The sequence below is a fragment of the Pogona vitticeps genome, chromosome 5 (genome assembly GCF_051106095.1).
Source record: "Pogona vitticeps strain Pit_001003342236 chromosome 5, PviZW2.1, whole genome shotgun sequence".
In the NCBI taxonomy this organism is placed as follows: Eukaryota; Metazoa; Chordata; class Lepidosauria; order Squamata; family Agamidae; genus Pogona; species Pogona vitticeps.
Genome location: NC_135787.1, coordinates 71,948,655 through 71,964,104, shown reverse-complemented (window position 1 = coordinate 71,964,104; position 15,450 = coordinate 71,948,655). Strand labels below are relative to the sequence as shown.

The 15,450-nt window shown below is 42.9% G+C and overlaps 1 protein-coding gene across 3 annotated transcripts in view; it reads right to left on the bottom strand.

Moving 5' to 3' along the window:
* GABRA2 (gamma-aminobutyric acid type A receptor subunit alpha2) overlaps positions 1-725 on the bottom strand; it is a 121,618-nt gene extending 120,893 nt beyond the window's left edge. For all 3 annotated transcript variants that reach the window (XM_073001214.2, XM_020806385.3, XM_078394707.1), the window contains exon 1: positions 292-725. The gene's annotated coding sequence lies outside the window, so the exon portion shown is untranslated. The remainder of the gene's footprint in view (positions 1-291) is intronic.
* Between the last annotated feature and the right edge of the window lie 14,725 nt (positions 726-15,450).

The window sequence follows — 15,450 nt, the reverse complement described above, 5'->3', positions numbered from 1 at the left end:
TAATAACATAAACAACAGTCACGGTGCAGGGCAAAGTTGCAGAGCGCGAAGGAGGGGGGGGAGGAACAGGCTTCACTCACAGAAGGGTATTTATCGATGCTCAGGTGAAAGGGAAGGTTCAAAGCAAAGATTTCCCCCCCCCCCCGCCGCCGCCTTAATATAGATATAAATGCATATACAATTATTATTTTTTCCCTTCGTGTGCCTTCCAGTCCCTCCAAGCCCCTCGCTCTCGACTCGTTTCATTCAAGGGGGGAGAGGGGGGGAGAGAGAGGGAAGGGGGGAGCCTACCTTGGGAGCCCCAGGAGGCGCTCACAGAAGCTGCCACACACACACACCAAAAAAATGTTTCTTTCTTTTTTTAAAGAAAAAAAGATACTTGATGAGGTTGAGGAGGGGAGTCCTCCTTCACGAAGCTCTGGAGAGTGGGGGAAGCTCCAGAATGTAGTAACTTAGGGAGGGGGGAGGTTAAAGACGACTGCAGCGGCGGCGGCGGCGGCGGCGGCGCCAGCAACCCTCTGAAGAGAAGCGGACCCCGCGCGGTTCTGTGTGCATGTGCGGGAGCGCGCGCAAGCAAGCGAGAGAGCCGGAGCAGCACGAGGCGCGCAGGGGGGGGGGGGGAGAGGCGAGCAGCAGCCAGCTAGGCTCCGTTATGCCGACGTGTGTGCGTGTGTGCTGCTCTGTGTCTGTGACTGTGTGCGAGGAGGAGAGTGACTGACTGACTGACTGAGGAGCAGGAGGAGCGCGCCGGCTCCAGCGCGCGGGCACACGCCGCAGCTGCAGCTGGCACGCGCTCCAGGGGCTCCAGGAAGAAATGGGGGGGGGCGGTTGGGGGGGCACCGAGAGCGAGGGGGCGGAGCTGCGGGAGAGAGGGCGGGAGAGGAGCCGCGCGGCCCATTTCGGGGAGGTGGGCGGATGCGGGGGGCTCCTCGTTGCCCCACCGGGCGCGCCTGCCGCTGCAGCTGGTGCTCCGCCGGGCAGGATGAACCTGGAGGCACGCGGCGAGCGGTGGCAGCTTCTGGCTCCGCCGGGTCCTAGCGCGAGGGGGGTCGGGCTGTTCCCCCCCTCTTTTAATCTCGCCTCCTTTAGCAACCAGGGCGGCAGGCGAGGGGCGCGGGTTCTTTTTTGGATGTGAGCGTGAGATGTTGCCATTGCCGGAAGAGGGGGCTCCCAGCGTTAGCCCGTCTACCTCGCGTGCGACCCCTACCAACGTGTAAAAAGCTCCGTTGTCGCTCTGTTCGAGGAGCATCGCCTTTCCACGGAAAAAAGCTGAAGGGGGGGGTGTCCGCGTGCTTCCGCGCCTCCCGCCTCCCATGCCGCACTGGTTAGCCCCTGGCATAGAGCGCCGAAGAAGGTGCGGGTTTATCATGGGCGGGGTGCGGACCGGTGGCCCCAGTGGAGCTTCAAACGGCTGCCAATTGCAGCTGGTTTCCGTGCGCGATCCTCCCCCCCCCCCCGCCGGCTGTTGCTCCGTGTGCGCATCTCTTTCTGGCTGATCTATCCAGACAGGTTCCTGCAATCGCAGCCACCCGCTCACACTCCAAAGAAACGTGCGCCCAGAAGTTTGCGTGGCACGCGATTGCGGGAGAGACGCGTGTAGAGAGGGAGCTTGCTCCAGCGTTACTTTCCGTGCCGACTGCACCACTAGCAGCAGCTCGAGATGCTGAAGAAGAAATCGGCGGGAGGAGGAGGAAGCTGCCGGGGCTGTTGCTTAATTTAGCCTTTCACTTGTCAGATCCATGTGCACTGAACAGGCTGGTTCTCTCTCTCTCTCTTCCTCCGTTATTCTCCTGCCTTCCAACTGCGTGATCGCATATATTCTGCTTTATTACAGGTGATGATGCAAAGAAAGGAAATCTAGTAGCTGTATGGTCGGCCTGCATGTCTGTAAATTTTTAAAAATACAGATGTGTATTGTATGCATTGGGGGTGGTTTCCCCTTCCATGGCTTCCCCTTTCTCCCTAACAAAACATAATTTAACTGCTGAGAGAGCAGACAACTTTTCTTTCTTTCTTTTTTTGCAATAACTACAGCAACAACAATACACCAATTTTCTAATAACAATAATCATAACAAGTACAGTATCTTTGTCATAAATAATATAAATGTTACTGAATCCAGCATATAATAAAGTATGAACACTGTGTTTAGAGGAACAATCTGCTCTGTTTAACTTTCCATGGCTATTTTCTGATTTAGTTTGCAATACCCTAAATGCAAAAGCAAGCAAAATTAGATTCAGTGGGAATTAGTTCCAATTAAAACCCTTTCAATGTTTATACTTTAATGACAGAAGAGAAGCCTCAGAGCTGAGATGGAAGCATTAAAAGAGAATGCAAATATAATGTGCATACCACAAACCTCATATGAAGGATATAGCTTTGGCCACATGTAAAATCTGTAGTGAGGGACATATTAGAAGTGGTGCTCTGCTCCTTAGACCAATCATGTAGTTCCATTAGCTGGAAAAATTAAGGAACAAAGAGCATCACTCTGTTGGGAGTGAGACATCAGGGAGGAATTTTGGATGTATGTGTGGATAGGCAGTACCAAAATTACCCAGTGCATGGCACCCTCCATGTGTGGGTGCACCATAGTGACCCTTTGAATTTAAGAGCTTGCCTAAACACAGTGTTGTCTCTGGGGTTGTGGGTAGGTAGGTGTGTATGTATGTGTATATGTATGTATTCCTCCCTGATGTCTCATTCCCAACAGGGATTGTCATCCCTTGTTGTTTATCTTCTTCCCCCTCTGCCCCACATACTTCTCTCAGCTCGCCTTTTTTCCTAGGAAGCTGTGCTGAGGGTGAAGGCCAGGTATGTTTGCTGAGGTTTTTTTCCTGGGCTTTCTTTTTGTCTGCTCACCACATGGCCTGGGGGTGGGGCCTAGGGGGTGGGATTCTCTGCTTTAAAAGAGCGTGTCCCAGGACCCCTGGGACCCTTTTTCCTAACGGCGCACAAAATTCTCAAATTCTATGTCTGGCCTTAATATGGTAAATAGGAAAGCCAATTAGATTTGCATAAGCCTGGGAGGCAGGAAAGTTTAAAGGGTCTGATCATACTTTCACACTATTAAAGAGCAGGCCGGGTAGGTGGGGCTCGTCAGCCATGGAAGGCAGCCCGTCTAGGAGAAGGGAAACTCTGATTTCAAACCTCCACTGCCTTGTGGCTATATCCACTCATGGAAAAGGCTTCAGGAGTTAACCTAGAGGCAAAATCCGGAGCTGGAGTCCCGAAGGCAGTCCATGTCATTCTGCCAACTCTTGCGATGTTGCTGGAACCAGTTGTATTGGCTCTTGCTTTCCCTTTGGACCATTTCAGCAACGTGGAGAGGGGGGATCTGCTGCTTGGGTAACAGCCTATCCTCCATATTACCTTACCCGGGCTTCATGCTCTGGAGAGGACACTTCTCAATTCAGAGCATGTTACCATAGTCTCTTGAGACTGAAGGATGCCTATATAAAAAAATGTATGTATGTATATAGAGTTTGAAATATATAGCTCTGTCTGTGTGTGTGTGTGTGTGTGTGTGTGTGTGTGTGTGTGTGTGTGTGTGTGTGTGTGTGTGTGTGTGTGTGTGTGTGTGTGTGGAGAGAGAGAGAGAGAGAGAGAGAGAGAGCATGGTCTCTGGCTCCATCTGGTGGCCTATTATGGTAAAACATGTGAAAATAGTTTTTTCTGGATCTTTTTCTTTTTAATTTTTCAGAGCATGGATAGGTGAAACCATGAATACTGATCCCAAGGATATGGGGTTCCTACTGTAATAATAATTTTTGTAACCTACTCCCTTTCACTTTCCCCTGGAATACTTTTCCCTTGAGCACTGACTGGACACTGTGTAAGGATGGATGATGGATGAGGGACAATAGACTGAGGCTGGACCCAGACAAGATGGAGGTTCTGTAGGTGAGGGGCCCCTAGTGTCTGCGAGTTGGAGGCCTCCCTTTCTTTTGGAGGGGCCACTCTGTCTGCCGAGGTTGAGGTTGACAGCTTGGGCATTCTTTTGGATCCAACACTATCAATGGAGTTCCAGGTAGTGTTCGTGGTTCTCTCTGCCATTTTCCACCTTAGATGGATCACCCCAGCTGCATCCCTACCTTGACACTGGGTCCTTCATTATGCTGGTCCAATCACTGGTAATCTTGAGATTAGACTATCGGAATGCTTTTTACAAGGGTCTACCCGTGAGACTGCTACAGAAGCCTTAGCGGGTTCAGAATACAGGGGCCAGACTACTGTGTGGAGTAAATAAATACCAACACATCTCCCCATTCTGATCTCCTTACACTGGTTACCTGTCTATTTCTGTGCCAGCTTCAAGGTGATGACATTAACATAGAAAGCTCTAAATGGTTTAGAACCTTGATACTTGGCAGTATGCCTCCTTCCAATGATCTCTGCCCCACCCACACACTCGATCAGTTCAGGCTGGATGGTTAAGGTCTTTGACTCCAAGCAAGACCTGGAAAGAGAAGATGAGGACCCGGACCTTCTCAGAGGTTGCATTTATGGAATAACCTCCCACTTGAAATTCACCTGGCCCCTTCACTGGGGATTTTCTACAGACATCTTTTAACATGGTTATATAGACAGGCTTCCCAGACTTTACACCTACAGAGCACAATGGTCAACTCAGCACTTACAACACCAATTCCACTTTCTTGGTTTTATCAACTGTTGCTGTTATTTTTTAGTTTATGATCATATGTTGATTTAATTTTGAGCAGTTGTTATGTTCATGTAACTATGTTTGTTCCTTTTTATTGTGAACTGCCCAGAGTGATCCAGGTAGCTAGATGGGCAAGTATATAAATTGAATTAATGAATGAATGAAGTAAGCAAGCAGGGGTGGCAGAGAGGTGGGCTTATTCCTCTTTAGACTGAAGAAGTGTGTTGGGGGTGGGGGATTGTTTTTCCATGCCATTTTTTAACCAACAAGAAGTGGCATGATGAACTGCTTTTGTGTGTTTGGGGGCATTTGGCTTCCGTTTGTCCATTGTCTTGGTATTCTGTTGGGTGTGTTCTATTTCAGACTGTGGTGATGTGTTTCATGTATGTGCACAACTAGATCGTCTTTCATTCTTCTCCTCTGCTTGGCTGTTTCCTCTGTCTTCCATTAGAGTCTTGCCTCCATTGCACCATTGCACCACAGCTACATCCTGCTATTTTACACTTTGACTGAATGCACTCAAGCATCTCCCATTTAAGGCCACTCTTATTCTTTCTGCTTGGCACCGCCTGTATGTGTCAGCACTACGACATTTCAGTAAAATGGCCTGAAACCATGCTTGACTTTTGGCTTATAGCTTGAGATTCAAATGGCAAGTTATGCCCTCATGATATAGTTAATATACATGATTCTTCGTGCATTTCCTAATGCTAAGATGATTTGATGGAAAAGCAGCATGACATTATCAGGTACTATCACAATCCTATCTTCCCTATCCTAATGAGCTTGGGCATAAAGGAAACAAAGGTGTGATCACACGGGGAATCAGATTGCATCTTGGACTGCTTCTGGAGCAATCTGTTTCCCAGTGATCCCATTACATACAAGGAACTGTGCCCCAGCCCAGCCCCAATCTGTGCGCAAGCTGGACTTCTTTTGTTCCAGCTGTAGGGCTCTTACTCTTTGAAGATGGGCTGCAGTGATTTCCCAGTAAGTGGAAGAGTCATTTTAAAGGACAATAGTCACTGCAAAGTAATCCTTTCCAGCTGTTTGACTGCACCCTCAGTGTGTCACATGGCATTCACATACAAAGGGGTGGGCAGGTCCTGGCACCTATGGGCATAGCTCTGCCTATTGAGTCTCTTAATATGCCCCCCTGGGAGTGGCAGACATTGTAGCAACTCTCAACAAGTCTTAAGACCACAGTGGAATGGAGAGTGAGATGAGTGTGGAAGGGGCGTGTAATGAATTGCAGTAGGTACTGTAAGGGAAAGAAATCAGCACATGGTAGGAAGCAGTGTGATAACCACTAGTGTCTGTTTTCTCTCACGAACTCACTTGCAAGTGTGCAGAACTGCCTGTGCCACTACTAGGAATGAGGGGAATTCTAAAACAAAACAACACATGAACTCCCCACCCCCGAAAGTGTGATGAAAAACTCATAAACACTGATCCATTTCTTAATAGAAATTATAGAATTTTTCCTGTCAGTACAGGGAAGTAAACAGTGGAGTCTCCTAAGGATTCATATTTGGACCGGAGCTAATTAACTTATTTATAATGATCTGGCAAGTGTAAGGAGTGATGCAGCCAAGTTGTAGATTCTGGACTCTGGGATAGTCAGGAGAGGGGAGACCAAAGCAGAATAGTGAAGGCTCCAAACTGATAAGCAGAAATCAGTGGAAAGAAGTGAAATACTCCACAGAGAAGTATTATTTAAAAAGAAAGCATACTCTTTCTCTCTCCCTGCAGGGATTTGAACTGGCAGCGACTTATATCAAAAACAATCTTACAATCATGGGGAACACTTCCATTAAAACCTCCCCATAAGCATTTGCAGCAAAACGGCAAATAATGTATTAAAGATTATGAACACAACATCTAGTAGAATTATATTTTAACACATATCAGTTATATTTCTATGAACAGCTCTGAATTCCTGATCCAAGAAGAATTTGGGAAAGCCATAGAAAAGAAAGAAAAGGCAGGGAAGTTAGTAAACAGAGGGGTAACAGGGTAATTAAGTGCTAGTGAGTTCAACATTTGTCTCAGCAACGGCTGATAGTTACCTGGTAATCTTCTCTTCTTCCACCTCTGTAAAAATGCTCAGAGGGTCAGACCATTTTTCTTTTGTAGAAAGACAAAAGCTTTTGGGACTTTTCGGATTAGGAACAATGTATGTAAAGAAGGGGAACAACAGAGAGTTATAATATTATGAATGGTGTAGAGGCAGTTGATCACCAGTGTAGTGTAGTGGGAAAATGTTGGACTACAACTCAGGAGGGTTGGGTTCCAATGCTCAGTTAACCGTGGAAACTAATTGCAGGAGGTTAGCAGTGGTAAATTCACTCCTTAAATATCTCACATACTTTGGAAACCCTGCTAAGGTTGCTGTTAATTGAAATTGACTTGATGGCACATAACTCATAAAGAAAGTAGATTAAGAGAATGTTTTCTGCCTAATAAAATTCAGACTGGTATTATGAAATTGGTTGGCAGAAGATGCAAGAGAAACAAATTAATTACTTCATCGTACAATGCATAGCCGACTTGTAGAATGGCTGCTATAAGAGATACAGTGGTGGTCACCAATTTAGAAGTCATTAGAAGAGGAAGCAGTCAAACTCAGATGTCTCTTTCATAAGTCAGTGACTCCATGTTGAGTATAAATGTTTGGTGTGTGTTTTTAAGAAGCCCCCAAAATATTGATTTGTATGCTTTCCAGAACCCTAAGTGATCATAGTACTAGCTAGCATGGAAAGGTACCTATGAATGTCAGGCTTCTCCAGAGCAGATGTCCAGTTTCAGTGAGTGGACATCAGGGACAGGTAAGTGCCAAAGCTTTAATTCCACTTCACATTAATCATGTGGAATCCTCTCCAAAAAATTAAGTTGCACAATGTTGATCAGCAATAGATCCACAGATGGCTATTAGCCATAATAGCCAAGTGGAAGGGTCATGTACAGAGGCAAGTATGTAACTCTTCAATCAAATTAAACTTTAGTTCCTTCAATCAAATCAACACTAGCAGACAGAGGGCTGTAATAATTTAATTTTGGTCTTTTTGCTTTATCAGAATTTTTTTTAAAAAAATCTGCACAATTTTTCCCATTACAGATGGAAAGAATATTAGATTTTTGCAAAGACATGTTTGCAAAAGATATCCAGCTAGTGTCAAAGTCTTAAAACGTACAGTGTATTTAGCGATATCAGTAATAAATTTGGGTTTCTATCCCCACCCCCTTGGAGAGGTCCCCTATCCTTAACAATGGGTATAGCATAATATTCAGGATACTGTAAATCACTGTATTTGGGAACCATTGAAGAAGAATTCCTTTTCAGTTTGAATGTGAAGAATGTATCAGAATTTGAACATTTCTTCATATTCAAGACTGAAGAAATTGAGAGAATCTGATTCTTAAAAGATCTAGATCCAGGAGAAAGTGTAACAGATGTCCCCTCCCTCATAACAAGGAATATGAAAAACCACTGCCTGTGATTATGAAAGAGCAGTTTCTTCTTTCCTTGCTCACTTAACCGTCCTTCCATTTTATACATATGCATATGTGTGTGAATGGTTGGGAATTGGTTTGTTCCACCTCATCATTCATTTTATTCCTGTGTCATTAATATTCCTTTCCCTGCTTGCCCCTTGGCATGGTCTAATTGAAAGTAAATCATTTAAAAAGTCTGTCATTTAAATCTAGCTCAGAATTCTAGTAACTGAGGGAACTGAGAGCATTGCTACACTAGGGAAAAACTTACTTAAGTCAGGTTTAGCATGTTTTAAATCAATTTTTTAAAAGGTGACTGTACAATGCACATAGACACCGCAGATTTTTCCCCCCTGAGAAGTGTGTTTCTTAGTCAGAAGGCAAAGGGATTTTAAATTGCTGTGATATCTATTTAGTTTGAATCATTTTGACATATGTGAACATCTCTGTGGCATTCTTAAAGGGACAGAAGCAGCCACATTTTCCAAAGGGACAAGCAGCTTTGCCAGCAGACCTTCCTCTTCCCTGCCTCCACAACTCCACAGACCTTTATACTTGTTCATATAGTGATATGCCAGTTGCAAGCCTTGCTTCCCTCTCTCTCTCTCTCTCTCTCTCTCTCTCTCTCTCTCTCTCTCTCTCTCGGACAGGTGGGTGCTTGTCAAAGCTTCAACTGCAATGATTTGAAAAGCCCATGTAGCCCCCTCAACTCACAAACAACACACCGAAAAATGTATTAAACATTTTCCCAAAAGGATGCACACACTGACCCCAAATACCATTAACTACGACATGACTTAAACCCAATTTCAAAAACCCAACCCATCTATCAATTCATTTTTTTAGTGTAACTACACTCTCACATTATCTTTTTTGTTATTTATTTAGGGTGTTTTTCCCCCTTAGTGCTCCTTTAAAGTAATTCTATCATCCTTTTCAAAAATTCCGAACCTTCTTTTTGATACTTCTTCGACTACTTGCTATTCCTGGCTACATGTAAGGATGTAATAGGGTTTTGTTTTGTCTTATTATGAAACAGTAGGATACTGTGTTATTCTTTAAGATTCAGGATACAAGTCTTGTTTGGTTATAGCAGATCCATCTAATCTGGCACTGCATTTCCAAAAGAGCTAGTCTGATGTATCTGAGTAATCACAAGGAAGGCATGCAGGGAGTGAACTGCTGAGAAACTCAGTGGCTCAGATCTCTGGGAGTTCAATTCTCCACTGTGCCTCCTTGATAGGGGCTGATGATCCATAGGGTCCCTTCCAGTTCTGCAGTTCAAAGTTTATTATTATCCTCCATTCTTTGAGTATTAGGCAGCATATGCAATGGTTTTTTTTAGTCTGTTTTGAACTTAGCATCAGCCAATTAGGAGCATAAAAAGCAAGTTACTTTTTCAAGACATTATGTAACCCATTACAAGCCCACTTAGTAATTAGTTTCCATTAATCTAACCAAAGAAAAAAAATCAATAGCACATTGGCCAGAATTCTATTGGTTAATTGAGTCAATGTAGGTGGAATAGCACAAATCATGGTGGGCAAGACCTTCTGATTTTACGGGCCTGTTTCTGCCACTTCTTTGAAATTGCTCATTCCCTCCCTTTGTTTGGGGTATCCTCTTTGCTTCCTTCCCTCCTACTTCTCCTTTCTAAGGAGCTAAGTGTTTTGTGGGTGCCCATCATGTGGAAAAAGTCACATTTCAGTGGTGGAACATGACCTTGTGATTTTGGAGTTCTGTTCTGGAGACATCTACATTAAGAAAATGGCCTCAGATAGAAAAGCTGGGTGGAATAAAACATTTATGAATAGAGAGCCTTTAGCTGTAGAATCATTATGACGGCAGCGATTACCTTTTATTTCCATGTACTAAATGAGCAAGTCTTTCACAGTATATGTCAGATACAACTAGGATCCAGCTGGGGTGGGGGAGCTGTTCTCAAGCAGAATGGCTCACTTTTGTATTTTATAGGCTAGGTTTAAACCCTGTGCGTTCAAAAGTGTCCCCAGTGCCTTTTCTTTTCTCTCCTGACCTTCTTTTTTTCTTTTCCAATGGTCTCTCTTTCACCCTCCACCTTTGTGGACATTCGGTTTGTACCTCCCTAAGAGAATAGTTGAGAAAATATGCCTATGATGAGCACTACCGAAGTGTAGTTACCAGTTATGCAGGGACTGATCTGAGACAGCACCGATCTCGTTATTTAAATTAATAAATCTGTAGTATCCATTCAAATGTTCATGTTTCTTTCCATTTCAAAGATCTTTCACGACAAACAAAACATGTCTGTAGGGAAACCAAAGGTGAGATGTCGCTAATACATCTTCAAGTTAGTTATGTTAGCTAAATTAGGAAATCAGTATTATCCATACCAAACCTTATATGTCTCTTTCTATTTTGGAAATGTTTGGGGAATAAGCATACAAACAGACAGACAGATGAAAAAGAGCTTTGGAGGAACCAATTTCAGGTTGCATCCAAATGCAGCTAGGAAATCAACAGTACGCATGCACATTTCACAGATCTTTTGGAACAAAGGAAAAGGGCTCAGAAGGAACCAATTTCCAAACGGAGCGAATCCAGTTGCCATAGTTTGATAGCATGGTATGTTTGGGCCTCATCATAACCAGCTTTGAAAATTGCTTGAGGAAGAATGAAGTTTGTACAATTTGAAGTTTATTGAAAATGGTTATGTTCAATCAAGGCAGCAAAGAATAATTAAAGCAAAAGAATTAAAGCTTGCCATGCACCTTTGAAGTACCTATAATACCTTTTACTATAGGTAAAAAGTCAAGAAGGGCATGAATGGATTATATAGCCTCAGTCTCCCTACATTCTAGAAGCTGTTAGAAGCTGCGCAGGGAGGAGAGGTAAACAAACTCATCTGAACCCCTTCAGAAGGAAGGAGCAACTGCCTCTTTGTATGAGAAGCCAGCAGGAACATTCTAATAGCACTTGGGAAAGATGCCCATTCACAGTGAAACATTAAAGACTTAATGGGAGAAGCCAACTTGAGAATAACTAGTATTAAGCTATAAAAGCAAGAAATATTACCCTTGTATATGATCCTAAATTAGTGCTGATCTGACAGACAGGAACAGTTCATGCTTGTTCCTCTCTGCTCCCTCCCTGTTCATTGCAACCCACTTCTTCAATTTGTTAAGCATGGAAATCAGTAGCATCCATTTGGGGTTATTGTTTTGGATGTCTTTTGAGATAAACAAAATGAGCTCTGGGGAAACTGATAGGCATTAACTATTCCAGTTTTTAAGTTAGGAAATCTGTAGCGTCTAGGCAAATCTGTCTCTTTCTAGGTTTTAGAGAGATCTTTCAAACCAACCAACAGGCAAAATAGGCTCTGGGGAAACTGAATTTGACATGTAGCCCACTCAGTTATTTAATCAGAGAAATCACTAGTTATTTACAGAAAATTTCGCTTTTCTTACTCATATCATTTCAGAGATCCTTTGGGACAAAAGGGCAAACTTTCAGAAATGTGAGACACTTCTTAGGTGACCTGTGCATAGCCATTTGGGCTCACTGCACTGGAAGTGTTACACGGGGATGCAGACTGCGTGAACTGATGTGTGTACAAAACCACCAGCAGCAGCAGCACCAAAATTACGTGGGAATTTCAATCTGAAAACAAATAATCAAAATCATGAGGTTTTGGAACAGAAAGTTGCTCAGATCCTCTCTGATTTAGATGCTGTAGTTGATGCAGGTCTTCTTGATGTAAGTTCGGCCCCTGCTTCACTCATTAGAATAGATATGTTTCAGTTGGGGTAACCTTTGGAGAGCTGAAAGCCACCACATGCGAGCTGTACCGATGTCCTTCCTGGCTTATAAAAGCAGCCAGAGGGGGACTGGCTGAATGTGTCAGGAGAGTGGTTAATGCCTCCTTGCAATAAAGCAGGGTACCAGAATGCCTAAAGGAGGCCGTACTGAGATCTTTTTTTTAAAAGTCCTTCTTGAATCCCATTGGAAGATACCATAAGTACTGTATCAGCCAGTCTCCAATACTCCATTTCTGGAAGCTGTTCTGTGCTTATGTCAGTGTCTGTTGTAATGGACTGGCTGAGGGCTAACAAACTGAAACTTAATCCAGGCAACACAGAGATGCTCCTAGTCAGTCACAAGGCAAATCAGGGGATTGGAATCCAGGCTGTTCTGGATGGTGCAGTACTCCCCCTGAAAAGTTAGGTTTATAGCTTGGATGCACAGGTTTTAGCAGTGACCAGAAGTGTATTTGCACAGTTAAAGCTGGTGTGCCACCTGCACCCATTCCTTGAGATGTCTGATGTGACCATGGTAACACATGACAGAATTACATCCAGTCTGGATTGCTGCAACATGTTCTTTGTGGGGCTGCCTTTGAAGAGTGTTTGGAAACTTCAGCTGGTTCAGAAATGTTGCAGCCAGGCTGCTGACCAGCACTTGGTTACAGGAAGCATGTCACTCCCTTATTCCAACAGCTTCACTGGTTGGCAATCTGTTTCTGGGCCCAGTTCAAAATGTTGGTTATTATCTATAAAGCCATACATGGCTTAGGTCCAAGCTATCTGAAGGACTGTATCACTCCATATGAGCCTTCTTGTCTCTTAGGGTCTTCTGGTGAGGCCCTTCTCTCAGGACTACCATCTTCCCAAGCTCCTTTCTTGAGAACACAAGAGAGGACCTTCTCAGTAGCTGCTTCCAGGCTTTGAAATGTGCTGCCTTGAGAAACCAAATTGGCTTCCACCCTCTTCTCCTTCGATTGTCAGGCAAAGATCTTCCTGTTTGGGAACACTTCGTTTATTGACTTATAGATTTTTAAATATTGTAAATGTTTTTAAATGTTTAATTGTTTTTAATATGATATTTATATATTTTAAAACTACTGATTGTCTTATTGTTTTAGTTGTTGTGAGCTGCCTTGGGTCTCCTATGGGGAGAAATGTGGCAGGTAAACAAACAAATGATTTTAGGAACAGAAATTGAAAAATTAGCTGTACTCACAATTCTTATTATTATACTAGTAATTTTAAATAGTTTTCACAATCCTAAACACCTCTTGGAAGAAAGTCACATTGGAATCTAAGTTATTTACTTCAACATAAGTAGTTTTAGGACTGGAATATAATAATAAATTTCAGTTTCATGTAAGCTAATGGGACTGTACCTCTTCATTACACTGTATATTGTATGTACCAGTCTCGGATCCAAAGAGTCCCCTCATATCAGCTAGCACTTTTCCAGTTAGTAGTGGGATCTCAACTTCCCTCCTTGCTCCACTAGGCTTGGGATGTGTCTTTCAGAAGTTGATTAGATTCTAAGAATGCTCTGTTGGACAATGGAGGGTGGCAAGAAAAATGAAGGAAAGAGGAGAAGGTAATGAAGCTAAAAGGCTCAGATATCAACTCATAGTCCTTAGCAAATTATGTATCAGGTACATATTCTTATATTATCTGTACTTATCAGCATGCAAGTCTTGCTGCACTTATAGCAAGGCAGGACATCTCCCAAGAGATTTCGCTGTTTAAATAAAAGAACAATGTAGCATTTCTCCCGTTTCACATACAGGAGCTCACCAAACTGGCATCTGATTGTACACTGGAGAGACGGCAAAATTCAGGGATAATGGCAAGGCTGTATATAGATAGCTCTGTTCTCCAACTTCTACTCCCTGCCTTCCAGAGTTTTCCACCTGAGATGCCTGCCTCATTCTGGGGGGTGGGAGGAAATGGACGGGGGGAGGGAGGGAATGGACGGGGGGAGGGATTGACTATAGAGTATATCTATGTAGCTGCCTTTCCCCCAAAATCCATTTTCACTATCTTACCAATGTTACTATTCCTGTTATGTCAGCATTGCTTCCTAGCGGGAAACCCCATCCAGAATAATATAACTACTATGGGCAATCTGGGCATTGAAACCAAACTATGCCTCAAAACTAGATGGCTGTATTTGTATGTTACATGGTTACATGGAAACTGAACTTAGTGGATTATAATTTTTTGATATTCATTTTAAGAAGTAGCATTTCCTAGAAGTTTAAGGGATTCTTCTGAGAAGGGTAAATAGATGGGGAGAACTGGCAACTTGCCAGGAGAAAAATAATAAATTACGTCACACAGACATGGAGACGATGGATGATGTATTAATTAGAAAACTGTGAGGAGCCAATATTATGTTCCTTTAATTGCATTTTTCTCCCTGCAGTAAGACATTCAAGGTGGTTCCCAACTTTTTTCCTGTCCTCAAAATGAACTATTGGTTTCTAGTATAAACATCATGTTTTATAGCGAAGTAACCAGTGACATAACTGTGACCAAAATTAACTCCAGGTAAAGGTTACAAAAGGTTTCATTTCATCTTTTTATGAACTTTGCTATACCAATTAGTTATCAGTTTTTCATTAAACAGAAGGAACTTGTTTCTAGGACATAATGCTAGATTAGTGCAGCCAAGGAAACAAACTGATTTCTATGAAGAGAGACCTAGAGAGAGGAAAAAGAAAGAGAGAGATAATTATATTTCTTAGCAAGAGTTCTAAGATACACAAAAGCTCCCACTGAGTCAATATTCAACAGCTAATGCAAAATATGGAGTTATGAAGTCATTAACCTGCAGCTCAAAAAGGAAAGGTAACTACACCACAGGTTAAAAATACTCAACAGTATCAAGATGCATTTCCCCCTCCTTCAAATTTATGTGTATATAATTTAATATTACTATTTTCATATTTCCTAGTTTTCAGGAATAGAATTCATGAATGCAATTAAGTGTCTGGGATTGTTTCTTCTGTTGAGTACTATTGTAAAATGTTTCATTAATTCATCATTTGGAAAGGAGATCTATAACACATTCCTGTAAACCAACAACAACACTGTCTAGGCTCAGCTCCCGCTCTTCTGGACATATCCAGCACAAGGTAAGTGCAAATCTTAATGCACAGTTAGCAGTGGGTGGACCTGTATGATGTTTGAAAGCATTCATTTTTCAAGGCCTGACAAGTAAAAGTAAAATGATGAACTTTGTGCAGCAGAGGGCAGTGCAATATATGTACACATCATTGTGAAGGGTCATGAAAAATATAATTGGTGAAGCCTTCCAAACATTCCCCCACAATCATCTCCTTCCTGTAAATAAAACGTCCGAGAAAGTAGGCAGAATTATATTTTTAGCCTACAGATTTATCTTTTTCCTTTTCACACGTGAACCAAAAGCAATTCATGGAAGTTATAATTAGGCAGCCACATATCGGAGCGAGATAACAGTAATGGGAAGCTTTTGCACAATGTAAA